The sequence below is a fragment of the Cryptomeria japonica genome, chromosome 3 (assembly GCF_030272615.1).
Source record: "Cryptomeria japonica chromosome 3, Sugi_1.0, whole genome shotgun sequence".
Lineage (NCBI taxonomy): Eukaryota > Viridiplantae > Streptophyta > Pinopsida > Cupressales > Cupressaceae > Cryptomeria > Cryptomeria japonica.
The window spans coordinates 183,073,990-183,092,510 of record NC_081407.1 but is presented as its reverse complement, the minus strand read 5'-3'; positions in this window follow the sequence as shown (position 1 = coordinate 183,092,510).

The window sequence follows — 18,521 nt, the reverse complement described above, 5'->3', positions numbered from 1 at the left end:
TTGTAGGACATCTGCACATTTCTCCTACACTCATAACTCTTATGACCAAACTCATTGCAATTATAACATGTGACATTTGTACTTTGTAATGCAGCAAATGAGTTTCTATTCTCAAAACTGGGGTTTACATTCATCTTCCTACAATCTACCATTCTATGACCAAACTTATTACACTGGTGACAATAACCATGAAAGTTTGGAATATACCGATTAGGTTGCCTTGGTCCTACAAATGACTACCTCACTGGGGGTCTTCCTTTCATGCTACTAACTCTAGTGAATCCTTCATGATCAACTCTTGCATTTCTCCTTGGATCTTCATTTTAGTACATTGAGTGTGGCTTCTAGTTCATTTATTGTGTATGCCAGCTTGTCTGGCGATTTCTAATAGCATCTACATATGTCTTCTTACCAGTATCCTTGCTTACCATGAATGTCTTCCTCTCTTCACCTTCATTTCAAGAAGTGAACTATATCTCCTTATCAGATGTGTCTCTGTTGTTTGAAATTTGTCCTTCCTCATTTCCTAAGCCATCAGTATCCTTTGAAGACTTTTGTTTTCCAAACATTTTATCTAGGGCCTATGTGTTGATTTTATACTTGCTTCTTATCATCAGTTCATTCTTGCTCTTCTCTAATTCCTTCAAGAGTAACAATTTCTTCTTCCAGGTTTTGATACTCCTTCTCCTTTTCACTGAAGCTAGTACTAGTAACTTCATAGATCCTCTTGGCCTCTTCCAATTGAAGTTTTAGATCTGCAATTGTTTTCTTGGATTCTTTAAGAGATTTCTCCAACATCTCTTGTTCTTCAACTGCAACTTTTTTCACCTTCTTTGGATCTCTTCTTGTTTTATTTATCTCTTCCAAGGCACTGATAAGCTCTTCTTAAAGATCTACTTCTCCTTCTTGCTCTTCTTCTGCTCCTTCTTTTGGTACCAAAACCTCTTGGGCCATAAAAATGTTTTCTCTGACTTCATCTTCACTGCAACAGTCATCTAAGGCACTCTCCTCATCTGTGGTATTATTTTCATGTGTGTAAAGACTGCTCTACTTTTGGTTGCCTCTTCTACCATCCCGATAGACATTCTTCTTCTTTTCCTTACCATTTGATCTACTACCACTTGATTGATCAACTTTATTCTTATCACCATAGAGACATTTGGCAGCAAAATGTCCAATCTTTCCATAATTGAAACAGTTCAAGGGTAGCTTGCCTTTATATTTGTCGAAACCCGTCTTGAGTATTCTAACGAAGTTTGTCATGATATCATCAGAATCTTCAATGGTTCCATCTTGAGTAGAATCTTCTTTTCCTTTCCTTGATGTTTTGAATGCAACTTCTTTCTTCATGACCTCTAAAGAGGAAGTCCTCATCTCATAAGCAGTTAGGGAGCCATATAGATCATCCATTGTAAAGGTTTTTAGATATTTTGCCTCTTCTATTGCTGAAATCTTTATATCCTACTTATATGTGAGAGATCTAAGTACTTTCTTCACTACCACCTCATCTTTTATTTCTTCTCCAAGCCCTCTAATGGTGTTTGTTATTTCATCAATCCTTTGGAGATAGTCAACAATCTTCTCTTCATCTCTCATCTTAAAACCCTCAAGTTGTGCTCTCAAAGTCTGTAACTTGGCTTCCTTGATTTTAGCATCACCTTCAAATATTTTCTGCAACTTATCCCAAGTTTCTTTGGTAGATGAGTAGTACATAACCTTAGTGAACTCATTATGGGATAACCCACTAAGAATAACATTTTTATCTTTAACATTATTCTCATATTATTTCTTAGCATCTATATTAGTATGGGGATTATTTGGGATTGTATACCCATTCTTAACCAACATCCACACATCAAAACCTAGGGAAGATAAATAGGTTTTCATTCTTCTACTCCAAAAGGCATAGTTGACACCATCAAACATAGGAGCTTTTGAGGGGGCTGATTCATTTCTTGCCATTGTGCACACTTGACAGGATCTACCCAAGCTAGAGAATGTTGGCATATGCACACTCCAATGAGACATTGTATGTGATTGAAGGTTTTTCATTGATGGCAACCTTACAATCATATGGCATCGGCAAGGCATTACACCGGCAAGATAGTTCACCTGCATCAACAGATCACACTCTACATCGGCACTTAGACCACAGACACCGGCACAGAGAAAGGAAGCATACCGGCACAGAGGCTGACAGGATTTTTGATATATTATATTTTGTTTATTATTGTAAAAACTTTGTAAGCCGACTTGGCAAGTTGTAAAATGACTCTTATATATAAGAGAGATCATTGTAGACATTTTGTGTGCAAGAAAAGAAGATATAAGATAGACCTATTATGCGAAATATAGGTTAAAGGTTTTATGTAAAGAATAAAGCAGAAACTGATACAAGATTAGGCATTATAGATGCTATTGTAAAATAGTACAAGCTATTAGATTTGTACAATCCACATTGTAAGTCAGTGAGACTTCCCATTAAGCAATGAGCTCTAGGTAGTTGGCCTTCCTACATGTGTAGGCCCCTCTTGTAAGTAATATTCTCTTATTGGCTAGTAAGTGGATATTGTGGGTCACAAATCCCACTAAGGTTTTTCCCACTCCGGGTTTCCTTGTTAAATCCTTGTGTCATGGTGTACTTTTCATGTGGATTCTTTTAATTCTGTTTATTGCATTATTTCTTGCATACTGGTATACTGTTATAATATGTTCTACATGTTTTAAGTTAAGAAATTCAACTCACCGGTTAGATACTGATTCACCCCCCCTCTCAGTATTTGTGGGAATCCTAACAGAGAACGCTTGACAAAACAGGGCACCTAGGCTCTAATACCAATTGTTGGACACAATGGATCACTAAAAGGTGGGTGAATCAATGATTTAAATACTTCTTTCCTAATCAGGGTTATACCGGTACAATATAAAACAAGCAAAGTGTTGACCGGTAAACCAAACAATGCAAACTAAGTGTGTGAAAGGATTTTATATAACATTGATATAACATATACACAAGTATGCATCACATAGCACCAGAGATACGAAGAAAACCCAATGTGGGAAAATCCTCGATGAGAATAGTTGTTGGAGATCTTTTGCTCCAATACAAGCTCACAATGAAAAATGATCTGATTACAATTTTAGGGCACCAACCCAAGGAGCACCAACCCTTAATTTATGAGCACAGACTCAAAAGAGCACCAAATCCTAAACAATTTATAGGCTACAACCTAAAGGAGCTACAAACCGTGCACTAAGCACCTACTTAGTGAAAACAATATGAAGATTCAAATACACAAATAAATTCCCTATTGCAAATAAAGTTTTGCAACCTTTCAATACTCTGCACTATCGGTCTCAATCTTATCAGTCTATGAAAGACTCCACACACCCTACAATAATGCCTTTCTATAGATTCTTACTCTGATAAAACTTCTTTCGCTTTCACTATTGGATTCATTTAACACTTGACCACACTTTGCCAAGTTCTACCTCTGTAGGTTTTGACACCTTTGTGTTCTTCACTTACTCTGTTAGTTTGACCTTTACATCGATTTTCTTGTTTCTTCTCATCAGTACACAAACACTTCAGATTTTTCCTATCTTTCACTCAAATAGCATTTTCTCAATATAGATTAATAGATTTGTCCTTCTTAAATACTTTTAAAAAATGACTCCCAAATTCCCAAATTGAAAGACAAAAAACAAGAACCAACAGTTGAGTCACTTGCAATGGTGAGAGCAAGTGCAAAATCAGAAGATTTTAACAGCTCAATGGATAAAAGCATTATTTAATGAAGGACGATGATTAGCTAGAGATGTATAAATGATTGGTATGTTGTACATGAAGATTGTTAAGGATCTATGACAAAGGAAAATTGGTAGGAAGATCTACAATGCAGATTGAACCACAATAACCTTATGCAAGTTCCAAGAAGGGAATGCAAGTCCCTAGGTAAGGTAAAACATTTTCAGATTGGAAGGATACATTGAACTTGGTCAAGTTTGAAGATCTGATGGCTAAGATTGATCAAGGGAAATGTGATCAAGGAGATTTAGCGGTTAGCAATTGTTTATAAATAAGGAATTGTTAATAAACAATGTATGCGAGCAAGTGTATGCACAGGGATGCTACATAGTGATTACTAAGCATAGAAGCTTGAAGACCTATTTGAATGATAGAGTAGAGATCCCATCAGAGGGACAAGATAAGTCCTATGACTAGAATGTTTTGAGAAAATAAGAATCTGCTTTAGCATTTTAGATGTGAAGTTGCAGATAGATTTTTAATACCGTTATTTTGTAAGTGACAGAAAATCTCTTAACTGAGTGGACTTAACAGTCTTATTTGTAAACCCTCTAGCAAGGTAACATTCTAACTGAGTGTTTGAAATCATTTCACAAGATCACTTCTAACAAATTGAAGATCCTAATAGATCTAAGGGAAATCCCTTAACCGGGTCACATCTAGCAATGTGTTTGTAATCTTTAACAGGATTTGCTTTTAACCGAGCATACTCTAGAAGAGTATATTTCTTAGTGGGTCCGAAATCCTACAGTGGTTTTTCCTTATTTGGGTTTCCATGTTAAATCTGGTGTTATGAGTGTTATGATGATTATGTGTTTATGAGTTAACATGTTTAGGCAGTTTTTGGTTAAGTTGCTAAAGTATAAGTTACCGAGGTTGAATCTATTGATTTTATGGAAGTTGAAGTTTGTATGATTCACCCCTCCCCCCTCTCATCTTATTAGCTATTGGCATTTGTACTTTACATTTAGTATCAGAACTAACAATTGGTATCAAAGCTTTGGACTCTAGAAGAAAAAGTTTAAAGGTACTTGAGGCAAAGGTCTGAAGATGTATAAAAGGGATACATAGAAGCTGAACAAGTCAAGTTTCTCCACATGGCCGAAAATGATGAAGTTGCATTTGCATCGAGCACCAACCCTATGACCTTGGAAGAGATCAAGGCAAAGAAAGAACATTTTCAAGCTATGATTGAAATAACATCAGCATTGACCGACTCAGAGTTTAGTGATCTAGAAGGCTATAATGATGCAAAAGCAATGTGGACTAAGCTCATATCTGTATATAGAGGTGATGAATATGTTCAAAGAGAAAAAGTAGATAGTCTAAGAGGACAAATTGAATCCATGAGGATGAATGAAAGTGAGAACATAACCCAATACAGTACAAGACTAAAGGAGATTGTCAATCAAATTAAAGGAGCAAGTGGAACTATTGAAGAAAAGGATATAACAAGTAAGTTGTTGAGAACCCTTCTACCAACTTATGCTATTCGAGTCTCTGCAATCAATGAATTGAGGTCTGTACCTAACATGCCAGTTTCTTTGGATGCTACTATTGGTAAGCTACATGCATTTGAGTAAAATAATTTTGATAACAGTGGGTCTTCAGTAAATAAAGTAGAATCTGCATTCAGTTCTTTTCATATTGGTGACTCTGATGATTACAATGATAGAAAAAGTAAGTACTCTGAAGAGGATCACAGTGGAGAAAGTGAAATATTTCACAAGAACATGGAAAAAGTGCACAAACTGTATGAGGAAATCAAGAAGCAAGAAGAATTTGAAGCATTATTAGCCAGAAGGTTATCGAGAGGAAAAGGTAAGTATAAAGGAAAGCTACCTTTAAAATGTGTCAATTGTGATAAAATAGGACATATGGCTTCTAATTGACCTGACAAAGAATCTAATGAAAAGAGAGAATACCGAGATAATAGGCGGAAAGATAACCAATATAGAGGACACCGAGACTTCAGAAGGAGACATAGAAAGACATGTCTAGTAGTAGATGAGGAATCCAACGATGACAAATCTAATGAAATGGATACTGAGGAAGTTGTTTATGTGGCTATTAAAGATGGATCTGATGAAGAAAAAGCCCTAATATCTCACATAAATAATAATGATTCTTGGATCATAGATAGTGGATGCTCACATCATATGACAAGTGATAAACACAAGTTTGTTAAATTAGAAGACTATGATGGAGGCTATGTAAGATTTGGTAATGACGCACCATGTCTGATGAAAGGTAAAGGATCTATAACACTTCTTGACAATGCTAAATGTGATGATGTATACTAGGTTGAAGGTTTGAAATACAATTTGTTTAGTGTAGCATAGCTAAACAATACATGATACCGAATAGAATTTCAGAAAGGGATTGTCAAAGTTCATGACAAGCATGGAAAGTTAGCTGCTACCAGGACACAAACAAAATGTAATACATTTCATCTTGATTCAACCCGGAACAAGTGTCTTTATGCAAAGATAGACGATAGTTGGTTATGGCATAAAAGGTTTTGTCATGTAAATTTTGATAATCTGATCAAAATAAGTAAGAAGCACCGAGTAAGACGTCTACCGAGTCTTGAAAAACCTGAGAATGCTATGTGCTAAGGATGCTAGATGGGTAAGATGACAAGATCAATCTTTACAAGTAAGTCCTACACTTCTAAAGGAATTTTAGATCTAGTACACACTGATCTTTGTGGTCCTATGAAAGTTCAAAGTTATTATGGTGATAAATATTTCATATTATTTTTGGATGATTACTCAAGGATGATGTCAATTATGTTTTTAAAAGAAAAATCAAAAGCTTTTCAAATGTTTAAATGGTACAAGGCAAGAGTTGAAAATGAAACAGGAAGACAACTGAAATGTCTTAGATCTGATAGAGGAGGAGAATTCACTTCTGATGAATTTAACTTATACTGCAATGATCATGGTATAAAGAGGCAAGTATCTGCACTGAGAACACCTCAGCAAAATGGGATAGCCAAGAGAAGAAACAGATCAATTGTGGATTGTGCCAGAACCCTGATGATAGAAAAGAGGGTACCTCAAACATTTCGGAGAGAAGCAATCAGAACTGCAGTTTACACCCTAAACTGAGTTCAATTGAAGAAAGGAACTATGAAAACACCATATGAAATCTGGTATGACAAGAAACCTAATGTAAGTTACTTTAAAATCTTTGGAAGTAGATGCTATGTTCACAAAGATGATAGAAATGGAAAGTTTGATCAGAAAAGTGAAGAAGGAACATTTCTTGGTAATTCTTTTAGAAGTAAAGCATTTAAATGTCTGATCAAATCATCTAACAAAATAGTGGAAAGTGCAAATGTGAAAATTGATGAATTTGTAGAAAGAAATGATGAAGGAAATTCCAAAGAACTAGAAGATTATGAAGAATTTGTTTATGTTCAACCGACAAGTCCTACCAAGAAAAATGTTGAAGAAAATGAAGATAATGTCTAGTTACCGAGTGATGAAGAAGATCATACAAAACCTACCAAGCCTATATTAGCCAAATATGTCAGAAGACATCATGCATCAAGTCAAATTATAGGAGATAAAGATGATCCAGTGATGACAAGAAACAAACTAAGACAGAACACATGTCTGATTTCTGAATCTGAACCCAGAATAGTGAAAGAGGCATTTAATAGTGAAGATTGGGTAAATGCTATGATAGAAGAAATTGATCAAATCAAGAAGAATGACACATGGACACTAATCCCAAGACCATCAGACAAAAATGTAATATGTACTAAGTGGATTTTTAAAAAAAAGCTAAATGAAAAAGGTGAGGTCATTCGCAACAAAGCAAGACTAGTTTGCAAAGGTTATGCTCAAGAACAAGGAATAGATTATGGTAAGACTTTTGCACTTGTGGCTAGACTTGAGGGAGTAAGAACATTGTTGGCATATGCTACTTTCAAAAATTTCAAGGTATATCAAATGGATGTTAAATCTGCATTTTTGAATGGTATACTAGAAGAAGAAGTTTTCATTGAACAACCTAAAGGATTTGTTGAAGATAGGAGTAAAGATCAGGTATGCAAACTGAAAAAAGCCTTATATAGTCTAAAACAAGCACCTATAGCATTGTATGAAAGATTGAACTCTTATTTAATCAAGATTGGTTTTATAAGGACAACTCAAAATAGCAATATGTACATGATGAAAGATGAGGACAATGGAATACTGATCTTAGCCATATTTGTTGATGACATATATTTTGTGGTAATGACTCCTTATGCAGGAACTTTGGAAATGAAATAGTGCAAAGAATTGGGATGTCACTAATTGGTGAGATAAAGTATTTTATAGGTTTACAGATATTGCAAATGAAAGATGAGATTTTCATTACTCAATCCAAGTACATAAAGGAAATCTTGAAGAAATTTGGAATGGATGACCCTAAACCAGTAAGTACTCCTATGACTACTAACTATAAATTATCAAAGAATGATGAATCTGCATTTGTTGATGAGACACTTTACCAATCTATGATTGGAAAATTACAATATGTTGTGTATAGTAGACCGGATATAGCACATGTAGTAGGTATTGTAGCAAGATTCTCTGCAGATCCCAAGGAAACCCATATGATAGCAATCAAGAGAATTTTTAAACACCTGAGAGGCACTGAAGATTATGGCTTAGTATATGAAAAGAGGAATAATTTTGATTTAAAAGTTTATACTGATTCTAATTGGGTAGGCAACATAGATGATAGGAAAAGCACAAGTGGTGGAACTTTCTTTTTGGGAGAAAGACTAGTAAGTTGGCTTAGCAAGAAACAAGGATGTATTTCTCAATCTATAGCAGAAGCTGAATATGTTGCTACAACATTGAATTGTACCAATATAGCATGGATCAAACAACTGTTGGAAGGTATAAATGATAAAGTTACTAAGCTAGTAACTATATTCTATGATAATACTAGTGCCATTAACATTTCAAAGAATCTAGTAATGCACTCTAAGACAAAGCATATATCTATAAAGTATCATTATCTCAGAGAAGAAGTTCAAGAGAAGAAAGTTGTGTTGGAATATATCAAATCAAAGGAGCAATTAGCAGACATCTTCACAAAGCCACTACTAAGGGACACTTTTGAGTATCTTCTACTTACTAACCGAGTTCGGTGAAAGCATCAATTCGATGAATCTATAGAATATTATGTGTGGATTGATGTTGATTTATGCACTTTAGAAGGTTTTCTAAAGGTGTGCAAGAAAAAGTGAATAGAGACAAGTTGATCTGACCAAGACTCAGATGTTACACAACAAAGCAAATCACTTCACAGATGAAGAAATCATGATTTAGTTCTTTTATTTTTTGGCATTGTTGTTAAAGGGGAAGAAGACTAAATGGTTGGAAGACTAAATGGCTGACTACATGGTAAAACCCTGAATGTTGAAAATAAAAGAAGACTAATGACAAGGGGAGTAGATTGCAAAAATGGAGAAGACTAAATGTAAGTCAATAGCTCAAAAGCCTAATGAAAAATGGAGAAGACTTCAGAAGATAACAGATCAAGGATAACAGGAGAAGTCTAACAACAATCTGAATCTGAATCAATTTGAATATCTTGCTGGTATTACCATTTAATTATTGGTTTTTCCATCAATGCCAAAGGGGGAGATTGTTGGCATTATAGTAAGAAAGATTGTTGATATTCAATAAGGATATTGAGAAGGTTGTTGAAGATTATTGATATAACTGAAGAAGGATGATAACTATCTTTATAATATTATTTTATCATTGATGACAAGAAATTGATTATCTAAGATAGTATGATGTTGCCATATCTTGAGAAGATTGATTAGAAGAGAGTTAAGATGTCGGTAAAAGACACAAAAAGAATGTGATAAATAAAGAGGAGGAATAAGTTATTCAATGGGCAACTATTACCGATAGACAATGATGAGATCATGATGTTTATATTGTTTGGATATCCTACATATGTTGTTGATTGTAAGGTTAATACTATACTATGCAACCGAGCAAAGAATTTAGTCGATAAACCCTAAAGAACCTAGTCGGTAAAACCTAAGGTTATTGATATCGGTTAATGAAGGCAAAATATCTACCGAGTAAAGTTTAGTATTTACTGAGTTGCAACTGAGTTATGACAGTGCACATGGGATGGATAAAAGCATTATTTAATGAAGGGCAATGATTAGTTGGAGATGTATAAATGATTGGTATGTCGTACATGAAGATTGTTAAGGATCTATGGCAAAGGAAAGTCGACAGGAAGATCTACAATGCATATTGAACCACAATAACCTTATGCAAGTTCCAAGAAGGGAATGCAAGTCCCTAGGTAAGGTAAAATGTTTTCAGATCAGAAGGTTACATTCAACCTGGTCAAGTTTGAAGATCTGATGGCTAAGATTGATCATGGGAAATGTGATCAAGGAGATTTAGTGGTTAGCAACTATTTATAAATAAGGAATTGTTAATAAACAATGTATGCGGGCAAGCGTATGCACAGGGATGCTACATAGTGATTACCAAGCACAGAAGCTTGAAGACCTATTTGAATGATAGAGTAGAGAGCCTAGTAGAGGGACAAGATAAGTCCTATGACTAGATTGTTTTGAGCAAATAAGGATCTGCTTTAGCATTTTAGATGTGAAGTTGCAGATAGATTTTTATTACTGTTATTTTGTAAGTGATAGAAAATCTCTTAACCAAGTGGACTTAACAATCTTATTTGTAAACCCTCTAGCAAGGTAACATTCTAGGTGAGTGTTTGAAATCCTTTGACAAGGTCACTTCTAACAAAGTGAAGATCCTAATAGATCTGAGGGAAATCCCTTAACTGGGTCACATCTAGCAATGTGTTTGTAATCTTTGAACGATATTTGCTATTAACCGAGCATACTCTAGAAGATATTTCTTAGTGGGTCTGAAATCCCACAGTGGTTTTTCCCTATTTGGGTTTCCATGTTAAATCCGGTGTTATGAGTGTTATGATGATTATGTGTTTATGAGTTAACATGCTTAGGTAGTTTTTGGTTAAGTTGCTAAAGTATAAGTTATCAAGGTTGAATCTGTTAATTTTATGGAAGTTTAAGTTTGTATGATTCACCCCCCCATCTCATCTTATTAGCTATTGGCATCTGTACTTTACATTTACTATCAGAACTAACATTCAATACTCTACACTATCGGTCTCAATCTTACCGATCTATGAAAGACTCCACACACCCTGCAATAATGCCTTTCTATAGATTCTTACTCTGCTAAAACTTCTCTCCCTTTCACTATTGGATTCATTTAACACTTGGCCACGCTTTGCCAATTCTACCTCTATTGGTTTTGACACCTTTGTGTTCTTCACTTACTCCATCAGTTTGACCTTTACATCGATTTTCTTGTTTCTTCTCATCAGTACACAAACACTTCAGATTTTTCCTATCTTTCACTCAATTAGCATTTTCTCACTATAGGTTAATAGATTTGTCCTTCTTAAATACCTTTAAAAAATGACTCCCAAATGCTTAAATTGAAAGACAAAAAAACAAGAACCAACAATTGAGTCACTTGAAATCGTGAGAGCAAGTGCTCTTTGAATTTTGATATGAAGGTACAAATCCCTTCATTGGATAAAAATGTATATTTTTTGAATATACTTGTAACTGAAAAGCAATAAAGGTAACTAACATCTCATCATAGCCATGACAATGATGCAAATAGAAGATTTATAATGAAGTAAATGAAGATAAGTAAAACATAGTTTAATTATCCACTCCCAAAAAAATACCCTTTCCAATAGAATCAAAATGCCTTGGACTTTGGTCGAGTCTCTCTCATACCTCAAAGGACAAGTGGAATCATAAAACCCAGGCAAAGAGCTAACAACAAATTTCTTTCCAACATACAAATTATTTCTGAAATCAAAGTTTCAGAATCAAATGCATATACATAGTTTGATGTAACAGAAATGGAAATGAAAGGTAATTAAAAGCAAAACAAAGCACATTGTAATCAAAAGAAAATATTGACAAATGCATAGATCAACAAAATCTTCTTCATTCCATCAATGGCAAAATATGAGCTCATAGACCCAACACTTCTGAAAAATAAAACTGTGCAATCTAGAAAATAATGTTGCCCCCTCTTTTTTACATCAGGATGAGAAAAAAAAAAAGCCCTCAGTAAAAATTTATGCAAGTTTTTATATGGTAGCCCAAGGGAATAATGTCATGCCTTAGGTGTAACATTGAGCCATTGAAATGAAAGATCAGTGATTTATTTCCTTATTTATGTCAAATATCTCTATGTATAAAGATATTGGTGACTCTGTATATTAATTTGCAAAATATTTTGGTAAAATAATTCTAGTGTATTATGGCTTTAGTTACAGCTCAGCCATGGGGGACTAAAATTGGACCTTTTTCTTTGCCCCAATATTCAGCCCTTCCTAAAGGATCAAGAGAATCATTTCCAAAGTTTGCTGGAGATAAGACTCAAGATCTTGATGATCCCATTAAAGTAGTCAGGGTTACCTATGGGATTCTTGGAGTGCAAGAAGAGAATATCTTTGTGAGACTGCTTTTTGACAACCTTGTTGGAAATGCTACTGAATGGTTTTAGAATTTGCAAGATGGATGCATTACTAGCTAGGATGATTTAAAGGTAAAATTCCTTGGAAGATTTTAGCCTGTGGTTGATACTTATAAGTTATTATTGAATTTCTTTCAAATTCAGATGAAAAAGGATGAATATATGAGAGGTTTTATTGATAGATTCAATAGATGTGTTGGTAAAATTCCTCAAGCTTGCCAACCAACTGAAAGTAATCAACTACATGTTTTTATTGTTGTACTGCAAACTGAAATTAAATTCCAATTGAAGCATAAGAAAATACAAAATTTAAAAGATGCACAAAACGAGTCTATTGAGGTAGACAATGATATGTTTTTAAGTGGAATGAAATGCATGGATGAATGTGTTGTGAGGGAGCCACAATCTAAAATTTGTCTTTATAATAAGAACTTTTATCCAAAGAAAGAGCCTCTACAAAAGAAACTTGTTATGAAAGCAACAAAGTCAGCACTACCTATCTCTTATTCTCAAAATTTAACAATCTTTAATGATGGACATTTCCAAGAACCTCTTCTGATTTAAAATAGCTCTCCTAGCATTGTAGGGATTTGTCATTTGCATGTTGAGAATGATAATTCATTTAAAGATGAGGGTGATCAAACTGCACAATCATAAACTTTAATTACTTTCTCGGATGCTTCCTCTATGGAGCAAGGATTTGATGATGAACAATTAGATGGAAGTTTGTTGGAAAATGTCTCTTTTCAGAATTTGAATCTTTTTCATTTGATACTTCTAATGCAATTTCAGTTAATGATTTTGATCAAGGAAGCATAACAGATCAACATAAACAAGAGATGCCTTGTGGTGAAAAAGTAGGGGGTATCTCTCATATTGATAGGCAGACAAGGTACGAGTCTTTTCAGTTTGATTGCATGCAAGATATGAGGAATTGTTGCAACCCAAAACTAACATTGAAGAATATTGAGAATACTGAAATAAAAACCAAAGGAAACTCATTCACCTCTATTATGATATCACATAGGTGATCTGAATTAGAGGTATTCAAATTTGATTGGGAAGATGAGCTATTTGATAGTCATCCCATGTTGGAATTGTTTTGTTTTGAAGCTAATGTTAATAATGAATTCTTGGAAAATGAATTTCTAGAGAGTCAAAGTTTAGATTTAGATAAAAACTATCTCACAGATCATTCTTGCACTTTTGGAGAAGGTTGTCCCATCAAAAGCATGGCTTATTTTTCTAACATTCATATGCAAGGCTGTGGTATTTCTAGTATGAATCAACTCACTCAAGATGGTGTTGGCATGTTGCAGCCAAAAGTCTATGATGCAGAGTGGCTCTTTCGATCTAATATGTTTTTGAGGAAGCTTTTACAATGTGTTGTTATTGGATCCTTCTTTACAGTGGTTGCAGGTTATTTATTTGGAATGATTCTACTCATATATCAGCCACTTTTCCACACTGGCAGGTACTTCTCACAACTAGTTGATGACTTTATATGAGCAGCCAGTTGCATTCTTGGAGGAATGGGTTGTTTGCCCAATTTTTTGTAAATTTTTTTTTGGTGTGATCTAGGTGTAGCTTGTATTAGTTTTCAACCTTGGTTTAGTTTGGGTTTTGGCTTGTTAGTTGTTGCTCTTCTCCCCTCCACTTGTATGCAAGAAGCGCCATGTGCTCTATTTGTCTTGACTCTATTACCCAATGGCTAGGCACTAATCTTCTTCTCTCCTAGAGATATTTTGGATTCTCCTAGTCCTTTACAGTCCTCGTCCCCAATCAGAGACAATGTTACCTCGATATTTTTGCTTGTGCCTAAATCCTCATAATCAACTAAAAACCAGCTATTGCTAATGTTTTAATGTTGAAAGTGTTGGTCACCTTTGTTCAAAATTTTAAGGACCCTCATCGAGATCCCCTACTTTCCAGTCATAAAAAAATAATCATTATTTTTCATACTATGTGAAAGATGACACAAAATCCTTTTGTAGAGATAATTTTAACCTCATTTCCTCCAAAATAACCAGTTTTTATGGCCAAACTCCATGTCAGTTGGGAGATTTTAATGCTTTTATTTTTCAGTTACCCATATGCCCAACCAATTAAATACAAATTCTTATGTGTCCTATTCAAAAAGGATTTATGGGTTATGCTCTACTTGGCTTACTAATTCTACAGTTAAAATTTCACAAGAAACGAAGCCCTCAGTAAAAAGTTATGAAATTTTTTCTATGGTGGCCCAAAGGAATAATGTCATGCCTTAGGTTTAACATTGAGCCATTGAACCAATTTCAAAAGTTCAAAGTTTGGGTTCAAAGTTTAGGTTCAAAGTTTGGGTTGAAAGTTTAGGTTCAAAGTTTGGGTTCAATCAGAGCGGATTGTATCGCAACTTTAGTTTATGAGTGTAAGGTCTTTGTAATTTTTATGATGAATAATGATGAACAAATAGTACCCTAATTGGTACTGAGAGGGGGGGCTGAATTAGTATAGACAAAAACTTTCTCAACACTTTATCATATTAAAACAATGCTGACTGATTATCTTCACCACTGAACTTAACCATGGGTATACTAGTTAAACACAGATACTTCAGACAATATTTGATAGATCTCAAATCTTGATGACTACTTCCTAATATAATCAAGTATGCGTTGTATCAACAATACCACAATCATTTAGAACTGCATGCATAACTAACTTAATCAACATCTACTCAATCATCACATGAAAACTCACAATCCATAACATATATTTTTTCACGTGGAACCCCAAATGGGAAAAACCATAGTGGGGATGAATACCCACAAGCTTGTTTTGAACTCTTTTGAAGTCCGCTCTGTTAGGAGCCTAGTCCAGTTAAAGACTTTACAATAAGGTTATGTTAGGAACTGATCCTATTAGAGATCACCCAACACCCGGTTAAGGGATGGCTATAAACCCTATTAAAGGTTACCTTGCTAGAGGATTTAAAGAACTCAATAAACTTGAGTCACCTTGTTAGAGGATTTGCAACAAGCCTGTTAAAGCTACCCAGTCAAGGGATTTTCCTTCTGTTGAAATGGTTAGAAGTCAACAGAAAAAGATTTGATTTGATAACAACACTACTTTCTAAGGCATATCCTTTTTATCTCCTCTCCCCTGCAATCACACTCTGCAGATTCCACACTTTGGTTTGGCAAGTATCTCAACATGCAGACACAAACACATCATTTTCCAACAACCTACAATAACAAGCATTGTCGACCTTATAGACAACAATTAGGTCAGTAGCATAAACCCTAAACCCTAAACATTTTAGGTTTACAATTACAAGCTGTCCAATCCTAACCATTAGATCCACTGCATATAATGAAACGATCTAAAATAGATCTTAAGTCATTTTGCATCATCCATTCTTCACTGCATTTGTAAATCAGTAACCCATCATGCACACTTCATACACCGCTCAGAACATTGTGCATTCCCAAGGTAGACATTCAAATGCATTCGATCTTCATGCTCACAAGCACATAGCTGACGTGGCACCATGATCTCATCCTTATCTCTTAACTAACTCACCACAAAATGTCATCGGTTACACTACATAGGCCAAACTGAAAACCCTAGAGCTGAACAGGGACTACCAACCAGTAGTCAAATATAGTTAAACCTGACACTGATCCACTCTATCCTAGTTGATCATAACTACTTCCAATCTTCATACCAGTTCATACCGGTTCACCTATTGACATAAATGACAACATACATTGCCAGCTCTTCATCATATACCAATAATCTCCCCCTTTGGCATTGATGGCAATACTCAGTGTATCATTGCTTAGTAACATCTGATTCAGTTTCAAATGATCACTACTACCACCATCTAGACTGGTCAGTGTGTACATGTTCAATATATTCTCCCCAAACAATATATCTTCTTCATCAAATATCTTCTCGCCCTTTTACAACAATGCTAAAGTGAAGGCACAAGCTTGCAAGCTCCTATATGTTGCTCCCCTTGTGGAGTAGCATCCTTCAACACATCAATCCTATAAGATTTGACATGGTAGTACCTGACTGATGTGGAGCACACAACTTTAGTTCACTTCATGAAGGGGAAGAACCCCTAATTCACCTCTCAAATAGGTAAATGTAGTCTTCAGTAAGGGCTTAGTGAATATGTCTACTAGTTGCTCCTTACTGGAAACATGTTCTAATACAACCTCTTTATTCTGAACCTTTTCTCTCAAGAAATGATACTTGAGTTCATGTGCTTTGTCCTAGCATGCAATACTAGATTTTTGGAAATATTGACTGCACTAGTATTATCACAGAAAATACTCACCAGTTCAGATATAGGCACTTTGAAGCCATTCAGTACATGCTTCTTCTAGATTGCCTAAGTGTAGTTCATTAAAGCTGCCACATACTTTGCTTTAGTTGTAGACTGGGAAATACAACTCTGCTTCTTGCTCATCCATGAGACTAGTCTTCCACCAAGGAAGAATGCTCCACCGGTTGTGCTCTTCTGGTCATCCACATTACCTGCCCAATCTACATCTGTAAACACTTTGAGACCAAAGTCGCCATTGTACGGATACCACAATCCATAATCAATTGTCCCTTTCAGGTATCTAAGAATCCTCTTTACTGCTACCAAGTGGGATTATTTTGGACTCTTCTGAAAATGGGCTGCTATGCCCACTGCATGAGCAGTATTTGGTCTTTTGTGCACCACATAGTGCAACTTACCGATCATCGACCGATACTCCTCATCCAACAACATTGTATCATCCTCCTTTGTCAGTTTATAGCCAGTCACCATCGGTGTTCCAACCGGTTTGCTCTCCTCCATGCCAAAGGTCTTCAATACCTCTTTGATATACTTGGATTGGGTAATGAAGATACCCTCCTTCATTTGTTGAATCTTTAGACTAATGAAGAACTTTATCTCTCTAGTCAGAGACATCTCAAAATCTTTCTTCATTTCATCTGCGAATGCATGGCTCATTTTATCATCTCCTTCGAAGATTATGTCATCTACAAATACTTCACAGATCAGAATCTGATTGCCTTTAGATTTCAGGTAGATGTTGTTGTCCTCACTCATTCTCTGAAATCAAATCTTCACAAGATTAGAGTGTAACCATTCATACCATGCCCTTGGTGCTTGTTTCAATCCATATAGGGCCTTGTGTAATCTACACATCATGTTACTATCTTTTGACAATGCAAATCCATTTGGTTGCTCAATATACACTTCTTCTTCTAGGATTCCATTCAAGAATGTAGAATTCCCGTCCATTTGGTATACCTTAAATCCCTTGAATGCTGCAAATGCAAGTAGCATTCAAACACCTTCCAGTCTGGCCACTAGGGCAAAGGTTTCTCCATAGTCTTCTCCCTCTTCCTAAGCATATTCTTTGCATACAAGTATTGCCTTGTTCCTTACCACAATGCCTTCTTCATTCAGCTTATTCCTGAATACCCATTTGGTACCTATTACATTCTTGTGTTCCAGTTTGGGTACCAAGGACCATGTTGCATTCTTTTCTATTTGATAAAACTCCTCTTCCATTTCCTTTATCCAGTATTCATCGGTAAGTACCTCTCTAGTGGTCTTAGGCTCAAATTCAGAAATCATGCAAGAGTTTTCTTTCACCTTTCTCCTTGTGAGTATCCCTGCATCTTTATCTCCTATGATCTACTTCAGATCATGATGTAGTTTCACATACCTAGGAATGACCCTAGCTGGTTCAGCTTTCTTTTCCTCTTCTTCTTCCACTTCATCTTCTTCTTAACCTATTGCAATGTCTACCAGTATAGGAAGACTAAGGTCTTTCTGGTGTTTTCAACTTGTTTCCTTTTTTACCAGTTCCAGAAGGTTACACCCGGTTCATCATCCGCTTGCTTGCTGTAGGTTTCCTCAGGCTCCTCAGGGGATTCATCAACCCTGACATTGATACTCTCAACAATTTTCTGAGTCCTATTGTTGTAGCATTTGAGAGCTTTTCTTTTAGTGGAATATTCCAAAAATATTCCTTCATCACATTTAGCATCAAACTTACTCAGATGCTCACCTCTCCTGATATAGCACTTACTTCCAAACACTTTGAAATAACTCACATTAGGAGTTCTCCCAT